We start from the raw sequence: 13259 nt of genomic DNA, 5'->3' as shown, positions 1-13259 counted from the left end.
TCCATAACTAACCTGCTGGTCCACTCAGGAGGAGTCAGGACTGAGCTAGCTCTGGTCCCAGTGCCGTTTCTGTCTCCATAACTAACCTGCTGGTCCACTCAGGAGGAGTCAGGACTGAGCTATCTCTGGTCCCAGTGCCGTTTCTGTCTCCATAACTAACCTGCTGGTCCACTCAGGAGGAGTCCGGACTGAGCTAGCTCTGGTCCCAGTGCCGTTTCTGTCTCCATAACTAGCCTGCTGGTCCACTCAGGAGGAGTCAGGACTGAGCTAGCTCTGGTCCCAGTGCCGTTTCTGTCTCCATAACTAACCTGCTGGTCCACTCAGGGAGGAGTCCGGACTGAGCTAGCTCTGGTCCCAGTGCCGTTTCTGTCTCCATAACTAACCTGCTGGTCCACTCAGGAGGAGTCCGGACTGAGCTAGCTCTGGTCCCAGTGCCGTTTCTGTCTCCATAACTAACCTGCTGGTCCACTCAGGAGGAGTCAGGACTGAGCTAGCTCTGGTCCCAGTGCCGTTTCTGTCTCCATAACTAACCTGCTGGTCCACTCAGGAGGAGTCAGGACTGAGCTAGCTCTGGTCCCAGTGCCGTTTCTGTCTCCATAACTAACCTGCTGGTCCACTCAGGAGGAGTCAGGACTGAGCTAGCTCTGGTCCCAGTGCCGTTTCTGTCTCCATAACTAACCTGCTGGTCCACTCAGGAGGAGTCCGGACTGAGCTAGCTCTGGTCCCAGTGCCGTTTCTGTCTCCATAACTAACCTGCTGGTCCACTCAGGAGGAGTCAGGACTGAGCTAGCTCTGGTCCCAGTGCCGTTTCTGTCTCCATAACTAACCTGCTGGTCCACTCAGGAGGAGTCAGGACTGAGCTAGCTCTGGTCCCAGTGCCGTTTCTGTCTCCATAACTAACCTGCTGGTCCACTCAGGAGGAGTCCGGACTGAGCTAGCTCTGGTCCCAGTGCCGTTTCTGTCTCCATAACCTGTAACCTGCTGGTCCACTCAGGAGGAGTCCGGACTGAGCTAGCTCTGGTCCCAGTGCCGTTTCTGTCTCCATAACTAACCTGCTGGTCCACTCAGGAGGAGTCAGGACTGAGCTAGCTCTGGTCCCAGTGCCGTTTCTGTCTCCATAACTAACCTGCTGGTCCACTCAGGAGGAGTCCGGACTGAGCTAGCTCTGGTCCCAGTGCCGTTTCTGTCTCCATAACTGTAACCTGCTGGTCCACTCAGGAGGAGTCCGGACTGAGCTAGCTCTGGTCCCAGTGCCGTTTCTGTCTCCATAACTAACCTGCTGGTCCACTCAGGAGGAGTCCGGACTGAGCTAGCTCTGGTCCCAGTGCCGTTTCTGTCTCCATAACTAACCTGCTGGTCCACTCAGGAGGAGTCAGGACTGAGCTAGCTCTGGTCCCAGTGCCGTTTCTGTCTCCATAACTAACCTGCTGGTCCACTCAGGAGGAGTCCGGACTGAGCTAGCTCTGGTCCCAGTGCCGTTTCTGTCTCCATAACTAACCTGCTGGTCCACTCAGGAGGAGTCCGGACTGAGCTAGCTCTGGTCCCAGTGCCGTTTCTGTCTCCATAACTAACCTGCTGGTCCACTCAGGAGGAGTCAGGACTGAGCTAGCTCTGGTCCCAGTGCCGTTTCTGTCTCCATAACTAACCTGCTGGTCCACTCAGGATTAGTCCGGAATGAGCTAGCTCTGGTCCCAGTGCCGTTTCTGTCTCCATAACTAACCTGCTGGTCCACTCAGGAGGAGTCCGGACTGAGCTAGCTCTGGTCCCAGTGCCGTTTCTGTCTCCATAACTAACCTGCTGGTCCACTCAGGAGGAGTCCGGACTGAGCTAGCTCTGGTCCCAGTGCCGTTTCTGTCTCCATAACTAACCTGCTGGTCCACTCAGGAGGAGTCCGGACTGAGCTAGCTCTGGTCCCAGTGCCGTTTCTGTCTCCATAACTAACCTGCTGGTCCACTCAGGAGGAGTCCGGACTGAGCTAGCTCTGGTCCCAGTGCCGTTTCTGTCTCCATAACTAACCTGCTGGTCCACTCAGGAGGAGTCAGGACTGAGCTAGCTCTGGTCCCAGTGCCGTTTCTGTCTCCATAACTAACCTGCTGGTCCACTCAGGAGGAGTCCGGACTGAGCTAGCTCTGGTCCCAGTGCCGCTTTCTGTCTCCATAACTAACCTGCTGGTCCACTCAGGAGGAGTCAGGACTGAGCTAGCTCTGGTCCCAGTGCCGTTTCTGTCTCCATAACTAACCTGCTGGTCCACTCAGGAGGAGTCAGGACTGAGCTAGCTCTGGTCCCAGTGCCGTTTCTGTCTCCATAACTAACCTGCTGGTCCACTCAGGAGGAGTCAGGACTGAGCTAGCTCTGGTCCCAGTGCCGTTTCTGTCTCCATAACTAACCTGCTGGTCCACTCAGGAGGAGTCAGGACTGAGCTAGCTCTGGTCCCAGTGCCGTTTCTGTCTCCATAACTAACCTGCTGGTCCACTCAGGAGGAGTCCGGACTGAGCTAGCTCTGGTCCCAGTGCCGTTTCTGTCTCCATAACTAGCCTGCTGGTCCACTCAGGAGGAGTCAGGACTGAGCTAGCTCTGGTCCCAGTGCCGTTTCTGTCTCCATAACTAACCTGCTGGTCCACTCAGGAGGAGTCCGGACTGAGCTAGCTCTGGTCCCAGTGCCGTTTCTGTCTCCATAACTAACCTGCTGGTCCACTCAGGAGGAGTCCGGACTGAGCTAGCTCTGGTCCCAGTGCCGTTTCTGTCTCCATAACTAACCTGCTGGTCCACTCAGGAGGAGTCAGGACTGAGCTAGCTCTGGTCCCAGTGCCGTTTCTGTCTCCATAACTAACCTGCTGGTCCACTCAGGAGGAGTCCGGACTGAGCTAGCTCTGGTCCCAGTGCCGTTTCTGTCTCCATAACTAACCTGCTGGTCCACTCAGGAGGAGTCAGGACTGAGCTAGCTCTGGTCCCAGTGCCGTTTCTGTCTCCATAACTAACCTGCTGGTCCACTCAGGAGGAGTCCGGACTGAGCTAGCTCTGGTCCCAGTGCCGTTTCTGTCTCCATAACTAACCTGCTGGTCCACTCAGGAGGAGTCAGGACTGAGCTAGCTCTGGTCCCAGTGCCGTTTCTGTCTCCATAACTAACCTGCTGGTCCACTCAGGAGGAGTCAGGACTGAGCTAGCTCTGGTCCCAGTGCCGTTTCTGTCTCCATAACTAACCTGCTGGTCCACTCAGGAGGAGTCCGGACTGAGCTAGCTCTGGTCCCAGTGCCGTTTCTGTCTCCATAACTAACCTGCTGGTCCACTCAGGAGGAGTCAGGACTGAGCTAGCTCTGGTCCCAGTGCCGTTTCTGTCTCCATAACTAACCTGCTGGTCCACTCAGGAGGAGTCCGGACTGAGCTAGCTCTGGTCCCAGTGCCGTTTCTGTCTCCATAACTAACCTGCTGGTCCACTCAGGAGGAGTCAGGACTGAGCTAGCTCTGGTCCCAGTGCCGTTTCTGTCTCCATAACTAACCTGCTGGTCCACTCAGGAGGAGTCAGGACTGAGCTAGCTCTGGTCCCAGTGCCGTTTCTGTCTCCATAACTAACCTGCTGGTCCACTCAGGAGGAGTCAGGACTGAGCTAGCTCTGGTCCCAGTGCCGTTTCTGTCTCCATAACTAACCTGCTGGTCCACTCAGGAGGAGTCAGGACTGAGCTAGCTCTGGTCCCAGTGCCGTTTCTGTCTCCATAACTAACCTGCTGGTCCACTCAGGAGGAGTCCGGACTGAGCTAGCTCTGGTCCCAGTGCCGTTTCTGTCTCCATAACTAACCTGCTGGTCCACTCAGGAGGAGTCAGGACTGAGCTAGCTCTGGTCCCAGTGCCGTTTCTGTCTCCATAACTAACCTGCTGGTCCACTCAGGAGGAGTCAGGACTGAGCTAGCTCTGGTCCCAGTGCCGTTTCTGTCTCCATAACTAACCTGCTGGTCCACTCAGGAGGAGTCCGGACTGAGCTAGCTCTGGTCCCAGTGCCGTTTCTGCCTCCATAACTAACCTGCTGGTCCACTCAGGAGGAGTCCGGACTGAGCTAGCTCTGGTCCCAGTGCCGTTTCTGTCTCCATAACTAACCTGCTGGTCCACTCAGGAGGAGTCAGGACTGAACTAGCTCTGGTCCCAGTGCCGTTTCTGTCTCCATAACTCAACCTGCTGGTCCACTCAGGAGGAGTCAGGACTGAGCTAGCTCTGGTCCCAGTGCCGTTTCTGTCTCCATAACTAACCTGCTGGTCCACTCAGGAGGAGTCAGGACTGAGCTAGCTCTGGTCCCAGTGCCGTTTCTGTCTCCATAACTAACCTGCTGGTCCACTCAGGAGGAGTCAGGACTGAGCTAGCTCTGGTCCCAGTGCCGTTTCTGTCTCCATAACTAACCTGCTGGTCCACTCAGGAGGAGTCCGGACTGAGCTAGCTCTGGTCCCAGTGCCGTTTCTGTCTCCATAACTAACCTGCTGGTCCACTCAGGAGGAGTCAGGACTGAGCTAGCTCTGGTCCCAGTGCCGTTTCTGTCTCCATAACTAACCTGCTGGTCCACTCAGGAGGAGTCCGGACTGAGCTAGCTCTGGTCCCAGTGCCGTTTCTGTCTCCATAACTAACCTGCTGGTCCACTCAGGAGGAGTCAGGACTGAGCTAGCTCTGGTCCCAGTGCCGTTTCTGTCTCCATAACTAACCTGCTGGTCCACTCAGGAGGAGTCCGGACTGAGCTAGCTCTGGTCCCAGTGCCGTTTCTGTCTCCATAACTAACCTGCTGGTCCACTCAGGAGGAGTCAGGACTGAGCTAGCTCTGGTCCCAGTGCCGTTTCTGTCTCCATAACTAACCTGCTGGTCCACTCAGGAGGAGTCCGGACTGAGCTAGCTCTGGTCCCAGTGCCGTTTCTGTCTCCATAACTAACCTGCTGGTCCACTCAGGAGGAGTCAGGACTGAGCTAGCTCTGGTCCCAGTGCCGTTTCTGTCTCCATAACTAACCTGCTGGTCCACTCAGGAGGAGTCCGGACTGAGCTAGCTCTGGTCCCAGTGCCGTTTCTGTCTCCATAACTAACCTGCTGGTCCACTCAGGAGGAGTCAGGACTGAGCTAGCTCTGGTCCCAGTGCCGTTTCTGTCTCCATAACTAACCTGCTGGTCCACTCAGGAGGAGTCAGGACTGAGCTAGCTCTGGTCCCAGTGCCGTTTCTGTCTCCATAACCTGTAACCTGCTGGTCCACTCAGGAGGAGTCCGGACTGAGCTAGCTCTGGTCCCAGTGCCGTGTCTGTCTCCTTAAATAATCTGCTGGTCCACTCATGAGGAGTCCGGACTGAGCTAGCTCTGGTCCCAGTGACGTTTCTGTCTCCATAACCTGCTGGTCCACTCAGGAGGAGTCCGGACTGAGCTAGCTCTGGTCCCAGTGCCGTTTCTGTCTCCATAACTAACCTGCTGGTCCACTCAGGAGGAGTCCGGACTGAGCTAGCTCTGGTCCCAGTGCCGTTTCTGTCTCCATAACTAACCTGCTGGTCCACTCAGGAGGAGTCCGGACTGAGCTAGCTCTGGTCCCAGTGCCGTTTCTGTCTCCATAACTAACCTGCTGGTCCACTCAGGAGGAGTCAGGACTGAGCTAGCTCTGGTCCCAGTGACGTTTCTGTCTCCATAACCTGCTGGTCCACTCAGGAGGAGTCAGGACTGAGCTAGCTCTGGTCCCAGTGCCGTTTCTGTCTCCATAACTAACCTGCTGGTCCACTCAGGAGGAGTCCGGACTGAGCTAGCTCTGGTCCCAGTGCCGTTTCTGTCTCCATAACTAACCTGCTGGTCCACTCAGGAGGAGTCAGGACTGAGCTAGCTCTGGTCCCAGTGCCGTTTCTGTCTCCATAACTAACCTGCTGGTCCACTCAGGAGGAGTCAGGACTGAGCTAGCTCTGGTCCCAGTGACGTTTCTGTCTCCATAACTAACCTGCTGGTCCACTCAGGAGGAGTCAGGACTGAGCTAGCTCTGGTCCCAGTGCCGTTTCTGTCTCCATAACCTGCTGGTCCACTCAGGAGGAGTCAGGACTGAGCTAGCTCTGGTCCCAGTGACGTTTCTGTCTCCATAACTAACCTGCTGGTCCACTCAGGAGGAGTCCGGACTGAGCTAGCTCTGGTCCCAGTGCCGTTTCTGTCTCCATAACCTGCTGGTCCACTCAGGAGGAGTCCGGACTGAGCTAGCTCTGGTCCCAGTGCCGTTTCTGTCTCCATAACTAACCTGCTGGTCCACTCAGGAGGAGACAGGACTGAGCTAGCTCTGGTCCCAGTGCCGTTTCTGTCTCCTTAACCTGCTGGTCCACTCAGGAGGAGTCCGGACTGAGCTAGCTCTGGTCCCAGTGCCGTTTCTGTCTCCATAACCTGCTGGTCCACTCAGGATGAGTCAGGACTGAGCTAGCTCTGGTCCCAGTGCCGTTTCTGTCTCCATAACCTGCTGGTCCACTCAGGAGGAGTCCGGACTGAGCTAGCTCTGGTCCCAGTGCCGTTTCTGTCTCCATAACTCCTGCTGGTCCACTCAGGATGAGTCCGGACTGAGCTAGCTCTGGTCCCAGTGCCGTTTCTGTCTCCATAACCCTGCTGGTCCACTCAGGAGGAGTCCGGACTGAGCTAGCTCTGGTCCCAGTGCCGTTTCTGTCTCCATAACTACCTGCTGGTCCACTCAGGATGAGTCCGGACTGAGCTAGCTCTGGTCCCAGTGCCGTTTCTGTCTCCATAACCTGCTGGTCCACTCAGGAGGAGTCCGGACTGAGCTAGCTCTGGTCCCAGTGCCGTTTCTGTCTCCATAACTAACCTGCTGGTCCACTCAGGAGGAGTCCGGACTGAGCTAGCTCTGGTCCCAGTGCCGTTTCTGTCTCCATAACTAACCTGCTGGTCCACTCAGGAGGAGTCAGGACTGAGCTAGCTCTGGTCCCAGTGCCGTTTCTGTCTCCATAACTAACCTGCTGGTCCACTCAGGAGGAGTCCGGACTGAGCTAGCTCTGGTCCCAGTGCCGTTTCTGTCTCCATAACTAACCTGCTGGTCCACTCAGGAGGAGTCAGGACTGAGCTAGCTCTGGTCCCAGTGCCGTTTCTGTCTCCATAACTAACCTGCTGGTCCACTCAGGAGGAGTCCGGACTGAGCTAGCTCTGGTCCCAGTGCCGTTTCTGTCTCCATAACTAACCTGCTGGTCCACTCAGGAGGAGTCAGGACTGAGCTAGCTCTGGTCCCAGTGCCGTTTCTGTCTCCATAACTAACCTGCTGGTCCACTCAGGAGGAGTCAGGACTGAGCTAGCTCTGGTCCCAGTGCCGTTTCTGTCTCCATAACTAACCTGCTGGTCCACTCAGGAGGAGTCCGGACTGAGCTAGCTCTGGTCCCAGTGCCGTTTCTGTCTCCATAACTAACCTGCTGGTCCACTCAGGAGGAGTCAGGACTGAGCTAGCTCTGGTCCCAGTGACGTTTCTGTCTCCATAACTAACCTGCTGGTCCACTCAGGAGGAGTCAGGACTGAGCTAGCTCTGGTCCCAGTGCCGTTTCTGTCTCCATAACCTGCTGGTCCACTCAGGAGGAGTCAGGACTGAGCTAGCTCTGGTCCCAGTGCCGTTTCTGTCTCCATAACTAACCTGCTGGTCCACTCAGGAGGAGTCCGGACTGAGCTAGCTCTGGTCCCAGTGCCGTTTCTGTCTCCATAACCTGCTGGTCCACTCAGGAGGAGTCCGGACTGAGCTAGCTCTGGTCCCAGTGCCGTTTCTGTCTCCATAACTAACCTGCTGGTCCACTCAGGAGGAGTCCGGACTGAGCTAGCTCTGGTCCCAGTGACGTTTCTGTCTCCATAACCTGCTGGTCCACTCAGGAGGAGTCAGGACTGAGCTAGCTCTGGTCCTAGTGCCGTTTCTGTCTCCATAACTAACCTGCTGGTCCACTCAGGAGGAGTCCGGACTGAGCTAGCTCTGGTCCCAGTGCCGTTTCTGTCTCCATAACTAACCTGCTGGTCCACTCAGGAGGAGTCCGGACTGAGCTAGCTCTGGTCCCAGTGCCGTTTCTGTCTCCATAACCTGCTGGTCCACTCAGGAGGAGTCCGGACTGAGCTAGCTCTGGTCCCAGTGCCGTTTCTGTCTCCATAACTAACCTGCTGGTCCACTCAGGAGGAGTCAGGACTGAGCTAGCTCTGGTCCCAGTGCCGTTTCTGTCTCCATAACTAACCTGCTGGTCCACTCAGGAGGAGTCAGGACTGAGCTAGCTCTGGTCCCAGTGCCGTTTCTGTCTCCATAACCTGTAACCTGCTGGTCCACTCAGGAGGAGTCCGGACTGAGCTAGCTCTGGTCCCAGTGCCGTTTCTGTCTCCATAACTAACCTGCTGGTCCACTCAGGAGGAGTCCGGACTGAGCTAGCTCTGGTCCCAGTGACGTTTCTGTCTCCATAACCTGCTGGTCCACTCAGGAGGAGTCCGGACTGAGCTAGCTCTGGTCCCAGTGCCGTTTCTGTCTCCATAACTAACCTGCTGGTCCACTCAGGAGGAGTCCGGACTGAGCTAGCTCTGGTCCCAGTGCCGTTTCTGTCTCCATAACTAACCTGCTGGTCCACTCAGGAGGAGTCCGGACTGAGCTAGCTCTGGTCCCAGTGCCGTTTCTGTCTCCATAACTAACCTGCTGGTCCACTCAGGAGGAGTCCGGACTGAGCTAGCTCTGGTCCCAGTGCCGTTTCTGTCTCCATAACTAACCTGCTGGTCCACTCAGGAGGAGTCAGGACTGAGCTAGCTCTGGTCCCAGTGCCGTTTCTGTCTCCATAACTAACCTGCTGGTCCACTCAGGAGGAGTCAGGACTGAGCTAGCTCTGGTCCCAGTGACGTTTCTGTCTCCATAACCTGCTGGTCCACTCAGGAGGAGTCAGGACTGAGCTAGCTCTGGTCCTAGTGCCGTTTCTGTCTCCATAACTAACCTGCTGGTCCACTCAGGAGGAGTCCGGACTGAGCTAGCTCTGGTCCCAGTGCCGTTTCTGTCTCCATAACTAACCTGCTGGTCCACTCAGGAGGAGTCCGGACTGAGCTAGCTCTGGTCCCAGTGCCGTTTCTGTCTCCATAACTAACCTGCTGGTCCACTCAGGAGGAGTCCGGACTGAGCTAGCTCTGGTCCCAGTGCCGTTTCTGTCTCCATAACTAACCTGCTGGTCCACTCAGGAGGAGTCCGGACTGAGCTAGCTCTGGTCCCAGTGACGTTTCTGTCTCCATAACTAACCTGCTGGTCCACTCAGGAGGAGTCCGGACTGAGCTAGCTCTGGTCCCAGTGCCGTTTCTGTCTCCATAACTAACCTGCTGGTCCACTCAGGAGGAGTCAGGACTGAGCTAGCTCTGGTCCCAGTGCCGTTTCTGTCTCCATAACCTGCTGGTCCACTCAGGAGGAGTCCGGACTGAGCTAGCTCTGGTCCCAGTGCCGTTTCTGTCTCCATAACTAACCTGCTGGTCCACTCAGGAGGAGTCCGGACTGAGCTAGCTCTGGTCCCAGTGCCGTTTCTGTCTCCATAACTAACCTGCTGGTCCACTCAGGAGGAGTCAGGACTGAGCTAGCTCTGGTCCCAGTGCCGTTTCTGTCTCCATAACTAACCTGCTGGTCCACTCAGGAGGAGTCCGGACTGAGCTAGCTCTGGTCCCAGTGCCGTTTCTGTCTCCATAACCTGCTGGTCCACTCAGGAGGAGTCCGGACTGAGCTAGCTCTGGTCCCAGTGCCGTTTCTGTCTCCATAACTAACCTGCTGGTCCACTCAGGAGGAGACAGGACTGAGCTAGCTCTGGTCCCAGTGCCGTTTCTGTCTCCATAACCTGCTGGTCCACTCAGGAGGAGTCCGGACTGAGCTAGCTCTGGTCCCAGTGCCGTTTCTGTCTCCATAACCTGCTGGTCCACTCAGGAGGAGTCAGGACTGAGCTAGCTCTGGTCCCAGTGCCGTTTCTGTCTCCATAACCTGCTGGTCCACTCAGGAGGAGTCCGGACTGAGCTAGCTCTGGTCCCAGTGCCGTTTCTGTCTCCATAACTAACCTGCTGCTCCACTCAGGAGGAGTCCGGACTGAGCTAGCTCTGGTCCCAGTGCCGTTTCTGTCTCCATAACTAACCTCATGGGCGGCGACTCATGGGCGGCGCACAATTGGCCCAGCGTCGTCCAGGGTAGGGGAGGGAATGGCCGGCAGGGATGTAGCTCAGTTGATAGAGCATGGCGTTGTGGGTTCGATTCCCACGGGGGGCCAGTATAAAAATAATAATATATGTATTCACTAACTGTAAGTCGCTCTGGATAAGAGCGTCTGCTAAATGACTAAAATGTAAATGTAAATGTAACCTGCTGGTCCACTCAGGAGGAGTCCGGACTGAGCTAGCTCTGGTCCCAGTGCCGTTTCTGTCTCCATAACTAACCTGCTGGTCCACTCAGGAGGAGTCAGGACTGAGCTAGCTCTGGTCCCAGTGCCGTTTCTGTCTCCATAACTAACCTGCTGGTCCACTCAGGAGGAGTCAGGACTGAGCTAGCTCTGGTCCCAGTGCCGTTTCTGTCTCCATAACTAACCTGCTGGTCCACTCAGGAGGAGTCAGGACTGAGCTAGCTCTGGTCCCAGTGCCGTTTCTGTCTCCTAGACATATCCATTCAACACCAGTCTGCTGACTCCTACTTCTCACGTTAATGCACACTTTAAGACAGGTTACAGACCCAAGACCCCTAGAACATTTTGCCAGACCGCCAGATCATTTTGCCAGACCCCTAGTTCATTTTATCAGACCCCTAGATCATTTAGCCAGACCCCAGACTGCTAGATAATAATAAAATAATAATAATAATATGCCATTTAGCAGACGCTTTTATCCAAAGCGACTTACAGTCATGCGTGCATACATTTTTGTGTATGGGTGGTCCCGGGGATCGAACCCACTACCCTGGCGTTAAAAGCGCCGTGCTCTACCAGCTGAGCTACAGAGGACCACAAGATCATTTTGCCAGACCCTTAGATCATTTTGCCAGACACCTAAATCATTTTGCCAGACCCCTAAATCATTTTGCCAGACCCCAGACATAACAAGTGCAGCCAGGTTGTTTGGTAACAAAGACTGTAGTAGTAAGGACTGGATCCAATCCGTAGCGTTGTAGAAATTTAAAGGACATTTTTGAGTATTTTGTCTGCAGAACTATACTGACAGCAGATTAATGACAGAGACAGTGAGAGGAGGGTATTGTTCAAAGCAGTCACATGTATTGGCCTCTTCTCTATACACATTGACTAACTGTCCTGGCTGAAGGTTAACAGGATGTTTACTACAAAATAAATACAAGACAGTGTTGCACAGCTCAAATATACAAAGGCTTGGAATTAATGTAAACTTTGAAAACATTTTACAAAAGAAAAAATTTAACAACCTTTGCAAAATTCTTAAAAACATATTGTATTTACACATTTGTAAAAAAATATATATACACAAAACTGATGCAAATCGGTTGACTTGAAGCAGTCAGCATCTATTACCAAGTCAATTACACTTTCACACTGTTAGTATCCGTTTCATTGTATGTTTTTAATGAAGTAAACCAAAAGAACAGTTGAATGTTACACATGTACACATTTATACCCTTTGGCTAAAGCACCACCTATGGGCCCCCGTCCTAAAGCACCACCTATGGGCCCCCGTCCTAAAGCACCACCTATGGGCCCCCGTCCTAAAGCATCACCTATGGGCCCCCGTCCTAAAGCACCACCTATGGGCCCCCGTCCTAAAGCACCACCTATGGGCCCCCCGTCCTAAAGCACCACCTATGGGCCCCCGTCCTAAAGCATCACCTATGGGCCCCCGTCCTAAAGCACCACCTATGGGCCCCCGTCCTAAAGCACGCTCAGATTAGGAACCACAGAGGATTATTGAGGAAAGTCTAAAATCTTGTTCACACTGCAGGCCTTGCTCAAATCAGTTTTGTTTATCAAATACATTTTGGAATACTGACTGTCCAAACAGCAAGTTGCAAGTGACCAAATCTGATTTGTGTGTGTTCGGACAGTAGTTATTTGTTGACGTATCATAGTAATGACGGGCGCGTGTGCAGTGGTGTCGGCTGATTGGTGGTGGTGCTCGTGCTTCCTATCACAGTCGAGAAGGGTGAATTTGCGGCCTGCAATTCGGCGTGTTCCTGCACTGTTTTCCCGCAGTGCTGTTAACGACGGCGAGGGCAGGAGTTCGGCAGGCGTTAGCAAACGACACTGGGTGCTAGCTAGTTAGCTAGGAGGAGTCTGGTACACAGCAGGCGGGGGCGACAGCGGTAGCTGGCTAGCTAGGAGGAGTCTGGTACACAGCAGGCGGGGGCGACAGCGGTAGCTGGCTAGCTAGGAGGAGTCTGGTACACAGCAGGCGGGGGCGACAGCGGTAGCTGGCTAGCTAGGAGGAGTCTGGTACACAGCAGGCGGGGGCGACAGCGGTAGCTGGCTAGCTAGGATAAAGGTAGACAGTGTCCTTAGCCCCCCTAAAAACTCTGATAATACATTTATTTGATTTCCCTTTTGACCCACATTTTAAATCGCATAGATAATCAGGGGAAATCCAGAATATCAAAAAAGTGTCACACAAGCATGAATATTGGGTTCTCGGGGAAGGGGGGGGGGCGTTCATGTAGGAACCAATGGGATACTCGAGGGGGGGGCGTTCATGCAGGAACCAATGGGATGCTCCCTGAAACCAAGTCATGTTTGAATTCAGTCATGGCCGCTAGCATTTCTTAATCAAACAAATCTAAAACAAGGCCAAACCAGGAAGTGCAGTCGCCCTTCAAAACTGGAAGCTGCCACCAAGACAAACACATTTCACACTCCTAATGCCTGACAGGTTGATAGGTAAACTCTTTATTTAACTCCTTTATACGCTGTAGGTAAACTACTTTTTGTTCCACTTAAACATGTCCCTCTTTCCCCTTCAACACTTCATTAAACACATCACGTCAACAAACTACAAACAACCTTTATCAATATTAAATGTCCACCTTATCGTGTCCTCCACAGCTCCACGTCCACGACCCCTGACCTCACCCTAACCTCACCTATATCCACCTCTTCAAATCTTATCCCATAATCCCATCTAGCTGTCTACTGCTCATGACCTCCCAACCTCCCATAACAGATTGTCAAGTTAGTTCTCAAGCTCCATATGACCAATTTCTACAAGAACATTTTATACTTTTTAAAATATCATATCTATTGTACACATCGATACATGATCAAGTGATTTGAAAATCTTATTCTTTCAAAAAATTATCTGAATCTAAA

The sequence above is a fragment of the Coregonus clupeaformis genome, unplaced genomic scaffold (genome assembly GCF_020615455.1).
Source record: "Coregonus clupeaformis isolate EN_2021a unplaced genomic scaffold, ASM2061545v1 scaf0092, whole genome shotgun sequence".
NCBI classification, from domain to species: Eukaryota; Metazoa; Chordata; class Actinopteri; order Salmoniformes; family Salmonidae; genus Coregonus; species Coregonus clupeaformis.
This window is presented reverse-complemented; position numbering follows the sequence as displayed.